At 41.4% G+C, this 9,179-nt stretch overlaps 1 long non-coding RNA gene across 1 annotated transcript; it reads right to left on the reverse strand.

Moving 5' to 3' along the window:
- Positions 1 to 5,266: 5,266 nt before the first annotated feature.
- Positions 5,267 to 8,607, reverse strand: LOC130886239 (uncharacterized). The gene is made up of 3 exons (XR_009058228.1): positions 8,497 to 8,607; positions 6,536 to 6,753; positions 5,267 to 5,312 (listed from the first exon to the last, which is right to left on the reverse strand). It is a non-coding gene; the product is annotated as an uncharacterized LOC130886239 (long non-coding RNA).
- Positions 8,608 to 9,179: the final 572 nt, after the last annotated feature.

The following is a 9,179-nucleotide window of genomic DNA, read 5'->3' on the forward strand; positions in this document are numbered from 1 at the left end:
AATTCCCTGCATGGACTAAATCAGGCCATGTTCAAGTTCTGGCCCTCCTGGGTCTTCCCAGCTAAGCTGAAGCATTATAAATTAAATGCCAGTGAGATCCCCAAATTTCCTTCACTACTTCTATACTGGGTCTACTGAGAAAGGGCCAAGGCAGTACCTTATGCTGGAGCCAAACTTGGCACAGTGTAAGTTTCTCAGGCTAGACAGGTTTTGAAGGCATGAAGGGGTCATGGCGGGCAGCTGAGGCTTGGCAGCATGAGAAGCCAGGATAGGTCACTAGTGAATGTATAGTTTCAGTTTTAATAGAAACCTGAGATTTGAGGGGGTCATGGAGAGAAGTTGAGGTTTGATACATGTGACAGGATCTGAGTCTCTGAAGAGAGCCCGGGGGAGACTGTTAGTAAAGGTCCAACCCAGTTGCAGAGACACAGGAATAAGAAAGGCTAAGGGTCTCACAATTTCTTTCAGGGAACCCTCCTATGATCCAGCAACTACCACCTCTTAAAGACTCTACCACCTCCCAGATAGCACAATCCTGGGGGGTAAGCCTTCAAAACCAAGGGACACTTCACATCTAGACAAAAGTGGCATCTGCCTTCCATAGTATGCCATCAAGTTGGTAAACTGTTTTTCTTTTTTTAAAAAAATAAAATAGGGTCTTATTATGCATCCTTGGCTAGCCTGAAACTCACTACATAGATCAGAGTTGCCTCAAACACACAAAAATCTTCTCACCTCAGCTGGGATCAAATGCATGCACCACTGCACCCAGACAGAAGACTTTCACTCTGAAGGGCCAGATGAAACTCTTCTGTGCTTCCAGGCCATCGTCTCCACTGTGAGTATCTGATTGTCATAGATGAAAGCGGGCACATGGGATGCAGAAAGAACCATGCTGCAGATCTCTGGAATGAGCATTAGTGTTTCACATGTTCTAGCCCAATTGGTCAAGGGTGTTTCTTAGCCTGCCCCCTGTCTCTTCAGTGGTCTCTATGGACAGCTAGGGAAATAGCAGTGCAGAAAAAAAGTTTTGTAAGGACTTATGGGCATACTTTTAATGTGTTCATTTCTTAGGTTAATTCTAATTGTGAATTGGGGATGGATCTTTAAATCTTCTGAAACATTCCCTCAGCATCAGCTCCTTAATGCAAGGATGTACTTACCACTATTTTTTTAATATGATATTTTACCCAGAACTCTGGAGGCAGAGGCAAGCAGATCTCTGTGAGTTGGAGGCCAGCTTGGTCTACAAAATCTAGTTCCAGAACAGGCACCAAATCTACACAGAGAAACTCTGACTTGAAAAAACAGGAAAAGATGATATTTTAATTTATTCTTTGAAAATTGTATGCATTTACACAATATATTTTGATCAAATCCATTCCCTGGCCTCTGAACTCCTTCTGATTCCCTCATGCTGTAGGACAATAGTCTGTACCTTGTCACTTGTATTATTTTTAAATAAAATGCTGATTGGTCAGTAGCTAGGCAGAAAGTATAGGCTGGATGACCAGGCAGGAAGTAGAGGCGGGGCAATAAAAACAAGAGAATTCTGGGAAGAGAGAGTCAGTCTGCAGTCCTTACCCAGACAGAGAGGAAGCCAGACACAGAGCAAGCAAGATGTGACTGCCTCAATGAAAAAGGTACCAAGCCATGAGGCTAACACAGACAAGATTGATGGGCTAATATAGGTTATAAGAGTTAATAAGAAGCCCGACTTACTAGGCCAATCAGTTTATGATTAATGTAGGCCTCTGTGTATTTCTTTGGGGTTGAATGGCTGCAGTGACTGGGTGGGACAGAAAACTTGGTCAACACCCCTAAGCACATTACTGCTCACTTTCATGTGCTTTTATATTTGAAAGGATGACCCATGAAGTGAGATTAGTGCTGTGTGTATGAGCATGGGTATAAGACCATCAGGGGCCACACGCCTAAAGAAAACTGACCCTCCCTTCACCTGTTGCCATCAACTGTTCATAACTCCTCAGATAGAAAGGGGTCTTCATGAGCTGGAACCCATGCTGGAACGCTGACTGACTTCATCTTGTACAGGTCTTGTGTAGGCAACCACAGCTGATATGAACTCATGAATGCGGCAGCGTGGTCAGGTCCAGAAAATACTGTTTTGAAGCAGTGCTTCCTGACCTCTGGCTCTTGCAATCTTTCCTCCTCCTCTCCTCTGCTGTGTCCTGAGTTTTGAGAGGAGGAATATGCTATTGATGTCCAATTTAGACCTGGGCGCTCCATAGCCATTTAGTCTCTGCGATATGATGATGAGTTTTGAATGTCTGGATTAACTAACATCCACCACAAAAAGAAGTTTCTCTCCTGAGAGCTAAGCCATCACACCACTCCGTCACCATTCCTTCCTAATGGTAAGCATGGTCAGTCATGCTTTTGAAATATCAGCCTAGAATACTGAGCACAAGATAAGCACATACCCACAAGTGGGTGATTTAGTCTCCAGCCTTTGCCTCCTATTTCCACTCTTGCTCAGAGTTTCTTAGAGACATGCCAAACTCATGGTTTCACCATTTTCTCCCTCTTACCCATCCTGTATAAGACTCCATCCCCGGACTTTCCAAACATCATTTTCATCAAATCCTACTCTGGTCCAAAATCATCTACCATTCTCTTTTCTACAGAGTAAATTATAGCTGATTCATTTGGAATTCTTGGTGTTGTCTGACCAACACAATGGAGTAATGTTCTACCAAATGCTATTAAATGCAATGAAAATCATATTGTAGCAGGAACTGTTTCCATTGTATCTAATCCAAAAGCTGTAGACTGAAAGACAGGAAAATCTGTCATAAGAACGTATATCCCAGGCTGGTTTCAGACGCTGGATCCTCTTCTCCAGTTTCCCAAGAGCTGAATTTACTGGTGTGTCCAAACATGCCTAGCTTATTTGCAGACTCTCAGAAACTTTCCTGACACATTTTATTTTTCAGTAACATGTAGTGTGTATTCATTTTTGGGACAGGGTCTCACTAGTCCTGTTGTAACCCTCACTATGTAGGAACACTATGTAGACCAGACTTGTCTCAAACTCACAGAAATGTGTCCGCCTTTGTCTGCTGAGTTCTGGGATTAAAATCATGTGCCACTATGTCTGACAATAGTGTAATTTTTAAATGAGAACAACTGAGATAAGCTCACTGAATTGAATAATGTATTTTTCTATAAACTGATAAGGCAGCACTACGGTGTGTTTACATTTTGATACCTAATCTAATTCATGATCTGCGACGATGCCATTGTTAATTCAGATCTCACAACCTATTTAGTTATATTCCTTTGAAAATACAGTTCTCCACCTTGGGGGAATGCATTTATATATCAGGCAGAAAGTGATTGGTTACTCCCATAACATTCATGCCACTCTTCTACCAGTGGACCAGTTCAGTCTTTGTTGTGTTTTTCATCATTCATTCTGTTTAATTGGAACCTCCAGCTCCATTCCCCCACTCCCCAAACCATACCCTCTCCGTGATAAATTATTTCTTTATTGTTTATTAATAAGTAAAATCTATGCAGGAATATTTAAACAACAAATGGGATCCTGAACTAAGTCACAAGTTAAATTTTGTGGTTTATGAAAGTTTATCCTGCAAAAAATATTCTGTACCATAGGACAAATTACTCCTTTTCTTGTATTTTTTTTCTGGATGGTTCTTCTGCAGCCCGCCCACCATCCTTAAAACAGAAAACAAAGGAAAAAAAGAAGAAAACCTGACTCTCCATGCTGAAAGTTCTTGGTTTTCAAAGAGGAGAGAGAGAGAGAGAGAGAGAGAGAGAGAGAGAGAGAGAGAGAGAGGAGAAAGGAGAGAGACCGAAAGCAATCTTCACAGCGTCTCTCTCAGGAGAAACGACCTACTTCAGCTGACATTACTCCCCGTCGCTGCCCTGAGCCTTGGGAATCACCGTGTCCAAGTGTCTTCATTCAGAATGGATGCTTTAATATATTTCTTTAATCATCTGTTGCATCTGAGAACATTGTTTCATGCATATTAAAGACCTGAGCATGTAAAAGACGGGTGCTCTGACTAATAAATGCACTCAAAAGCATGTCACGGCTCTTATTGCCTTTCTTAGCTGCAGGATAGATGTGTTTTATTTGGCAACTAATAATAATAAGAACAAGGGTAGGGATGAGAACGACATTAGTGATTCTGTTAAACAAAGGGAAGTGTTTTGTTTAAAAATGGTGCTGAGGCTTGCAAAGATGATCACCTTATGGAGAATTTGGTCTGTTCCCTCTTCCCAGAGTGCTTTTTCCTTAAAGCTTTCTCTTAAAAACTTTCTTGGGACAGACGGTATAACTGATGTCAATTTCTTATATTACTTCGGGACTTATTGGTGAAGTAGAATATGCTGGCCTTTAGAGCTCCTGTTGATCCTGAGGATAAGCAAAGAAGTGTCAGCATGATAATCCAGTATTGCAGTTCACACCCACAATGCCACGGTTCACACCTACAATGTCATGGTTCACACCCACAATGTCATGGGTTCATACCCACAATGTCGTGGTTCACACCCACAATGCCAACACTCAAGAGGTAGAGGCATCAGGATTGCTGTAAGGTCACAGGCCTGGGTTACATACTGAGATCTTATCTCAAAACACAAAATAAACTAGCATTACTGTAATGGGTACCTTTATTCTTTAGGAATGGAGTGTGGAGATCATGGAAGCAGAGATTTTAGAAACTTTTTAACAGGTCCAACAGGCAATAATAGCTTATTTTCAGGGAACCTTAAGGATTAATGGAAATTACACCATCTAAAATTGTATATAGTTGAATATGTATATAACGTAAGAGCATAATCTTTTAAAAGTATTTTATTAACATTTATTAAGTGTATATATTCATAAAGTTTAACAAAATACTTGAACATTTAGGAAAAGTATATGAAGCACCACAGTATTTGATGAAATCCTTAAAACTGTGGGGAAAATAGTATGAGTGGTTTGAGAGATTATTCAACAGGTGAAGTCCTTGCTTTACAACTCTGAAGACAGAGTTTGTATCTGCAGTGCTCACATAAAATTACAGTCTCTGTATTAAATATAAGAATAATAAAGATAAGTGAGGCAGAACTGGATTCATACTGGATAGTAGGAATATTGAAATGTGTTGAAATTGTAATAAATATAAAAATAAAGACACACAAACACCAAAAAAATAAACAAAACAAACAAACAAAAAAACCAAAACCAAAAAAAGTTACCGTCCCTGGCTTGCAAAAAGAGCCAGGAGATTCTCCCAGAGTAGTGAGTTCTGGTGTCAGCAAGAGATCCTGCTCTGGTAAATAAAGCAGAAAGCAATCAAAGAAGGCACCCAACATTGATCTCTGGCCTCCACATGTATGCATACACACATACATGCACACATATCTACACAGTCAAACACACATACATCTTCACACATACAAACCACACAATACACACACACATACATGCATGTAATATGAAAAATAAGTCATTGAGAGCACTTTAGTAGATGGTATATTGGAAACAAATGTAAGAGGTAAATGATGTGGGATTCCCCTCTGTATGCTGTGAATGTCATTGGTTAATAAAGGAACTGCTTTGGGCCTATAGCAAGCTATGGGAGAACAGAGCTAGGAGGGGAAAACTAAACTGAATGCTGGGAGAAAGAAGGGTGGAGTCAGAGAGAAGCCACGTAGCCCCGCCAGAGCCAGATGGAACTTTACCCAGTAAGCCACAGCCACATGGTGATACATAGATTAATAGAAATGAGTTAAATTAAGAAGTAAGAGCTAGCAAATAAGAAGCTAGAGTTAATGGGTCAAGCAGCGATTTAATTAATACAGCTTCTGTGTAATTTTTTTTGGGTCTGGGCAGCCGGGAAATAAACGAGCAGCCCCCTCCTCCAACAAAATAAATATAGTCAAACTGGCCGGGCAGTGGTGGTGCACGCCTTTAATCCCAGCACTCGGGAGGCAGAGGCAGGTGAATCTCTGGGAGTTCGAGGCCAGCCTGATCTGCAAGAGCTAGTTCCGGGATGGGCACCAAAGCTACAGAGAAACCCTGTCTCAAAAAACCAAAAAAAAAAAAAAAAAAAAAAAAAAAAAAAAAAAAAAAAATCAAACTGCTCTGGACTGTTAAATTGAACAAAATGTTGTATTGTAAAATCTCTATAGACAAATGCATACATACTTGAGTAATATCTAAAGATATAGACTTTTAGTACAGAGTTAGAGCTCTTGCCTACTCTGCTCAGTGGCTTGGGTTCAATCTCCAGCACTAAAAAACCAAGAAATAAATAACTAAAAAGAAAATAAAAGTGTAGAGACAGGAGAATGACAATAGTCTTTAAAGCCTATCATTCAATACATCTATGTCTTTGCCCTTGCAAGTGGTGCCTTGAACCAGTGCTCAAAATTCAAGATCACCATCAAATAACACATTGCTCTGTCCTGCTGAGTGGATCACTCTGTGGGGATTGCCACAATACAGTACCAGCCACTAGGTGTCTGAACCAACAGATGCTTTTTTTCTCACAGTTCTGGAGGGTGATAGCTGAACATCAAGGGGCCTGGGTTGGGTGTTGGTGGGGCCTCTCTTCACTGGTCGCTGTGCCATTTTCTCTTCCCATGTCCTCTCTTCTGAGTAGAAATGGAAGGATTTCTCTGGTGGTCTTTGTTCTTCTCAGAAGGATGCTGGCGCTATTGCTTTAGGACCTCAAATCCTTTGATCACCTCCTTTGATCCTCATAAGCCCTGTCTCCAGAAACAAACCACACTTGGGGGCAGAACTTCAGCATATGAACTCAGAGAATATATATGTGTCAGACACGTTTCAATCTGTGATGCTCATCAGCACCAACTCTGAAAAGCAGTAATTTGGAGGCTTACCTGATGAGTTTTAGGTATTCAGTCTTTCTAAGCCACCAAGGCAAGTGGTTCTCAACCTTTCCAATGCTGTGACCCTTGAATACAGTTCCTCATGTTGTGGTAACCCCCAACCAGAAAACTATTGTCTAAATAGCAAGTTCCAGGTCAGCCAGGCTTAGGCAGTGAAGGAAACCATTGAACACAGAAAACTGGTAAAGACGCAATCTAGTCCCAGGAAGCAGCAGAACTTGGCAGCTTTAGCCACATGGTTCTGGCTTTAGAGTCAAGGATACAAGGAAGGGGTTATGGAATTTTCCTCTGTGATTAAGGAAAACTGCTGAGACCAGGTGTTTGGCAGGGATGTCCCTGCATGGGGCCCAGAGAGACAGACCATTGTGTGAAGCTATAAAGGTGGAACCTGGATTTCCTTGAAGACCACAAAATTTTGGAGATGCCAGAGTTACAGTATACCTACCAAAGAAAGCTCCTACCAGGGAGCAGAACCAGCCCAAGAGAAAGAAGTGTGTTGCAGTCAACAAAGGTAAGAGGAGATGAAGTCTGAAAGCATTTTGACATTAGACTTGAGATACAGAGTTTGGTGTTTACCTAGCAGGGTTTTGACCATTTTCCTGTCCCTTTGAGAGACAACCTGGTCCCTGTCTGTGGGCCACAGTTGCAGCTGTCTTTGTGAGTCTCTGAAGCCAAGCCTGGGAAAACAAGTCCCTAGAGGGTAGTTTCTCTGGTAGGGCAGCCCTCAGGCAGTCTGCTCAACAGTGACTCCCCTCTTTCAAAGGAATTTGCATTTTCACTGTTTGGAGCCTTTGATGGATGGATCTTGCCTGGAGGGCACTTTTCCTATTGTCCCCTCACAGAACACTAGGTTTCCCTTTAAAGGGGATAATCTATTTAACAATTACTGCTGCCTTTCGCAGTCTTGTCTGTAACTTTTACTTATTCATGCTATGCCTTTCCTCTCTTACAGAAGACAGGCAGAAGAGCAGCGAACAATAGCCCTATCATAGCCTGAATGCTATGCTGTCTTGATTTATTTTTCCTACAAGCAACTTAGTCCATTACTTTTGAAGTCATCCTCACTCAAGTTCTCCAAACACCAGCAGAATATAGCCAGACTTTTGGCCAAAATATCCCATGAATGACCTCTAGCACAGTTCCTACTAGTATTTTCTTCTATAATCTCAGGAGACAGACCTCTACTTTCTGTTTCTTTTGCAATTCCACATACCATCTCTCTCTCTCTCTCTCTCTTTCTCTCTCTCTCTCTCTCTCCCCCTCTTCTCTCTGATTTATTTATTTCTTTGTTTATTATTTTGAGATAGAGTCTCTCTATATAGTCCAGACTGTCCTGGAACTTGCTGTGCAAACCAGGCTGGTCTCCAACCAATAGAGATCTGTCTGCCTATGCCTCCCCAGTACTGGGATTAAAGGTGTGCACCACCATGCCTTATCATTACTGTGAGCAAAAGAATTTGAGATGAAAAGAGTTTATTTTAGCTCAGAGTTTAAAGGGACATGTCGTTGTGGTGGAGGAGTGTGAGGTGGTTGGCTGGTCCCATCCCATCTGCACTCAGGGAGTAGAGAGATGGCTTCTGTCACTCAGCTCATTTTTACCTTTTTAATCAGCACAAGATCTTAGTCCACTGGATGGTACCACTCACATTCAGGGTGTGTCTTCTTTCTCCAGTCAAAACATTCTGGAAATCCTCTCATGGGTACATTCACGGGTATTCGAAATCTATCAGGTCGACAATGAAGATTAGTCACTACCACGGCCCACTTACTGATAGTAAAGCCAACCCAATCTTAGAAGAGAGCTTCTGGGATACTAGCCATCCCTGAGACTTCTAGGGCCATCCAGAATGATGAATAGGGTCTCATTTAGGGCAGTTCCTCAGTAAGAAGGACCAAAAAGGAAAGGGAAGAAACAAGAAGTAGTCATATAGACAGAAGGGAAATAGGATACAGGGACTGCCTACAGTCCCCAAGGCTTTTTTTTTTTTTTTTTTCCTTCTGATCCCCTGAGAAGCAAATTTGAAATTCTTTGTCTTGGGCTCTTCTGTAAAAATCAGTGTTCTAGCAATAAATCTACACTCCACCTCTCAAAGTCACTTAAACAAAGCTCTTTCAATGTGACTTTGTTGCCACAATTTTAGCTCAGTCAACCATTCTAGAATTTAGCCAATTCTAAAGTTTTAGATTTTTTTGTTTTTGTTTTTCTTCTTTTTCAGCCAGCATCTCTTCATCTGCTCCGTGTTCAAAGCAAGTCCGTATAATTCACTCAAATAATTAGCAAT

This window comes from Chionomys nivalis, chromosome 13 (genome assembly GCF_950005125.1).
Source record: "Chionomys nivalis chromosome 13, mChiNiv1.1, whole genome shotgun sequence".
In the NCBI taxonomy this organism is placed as follows: domain Eukaryota; kingdom Metazoa; phylum Chordata; class Mammalia; order Rodentia; family Cricetidae; genus Chionomys; species Chionomys nivalis.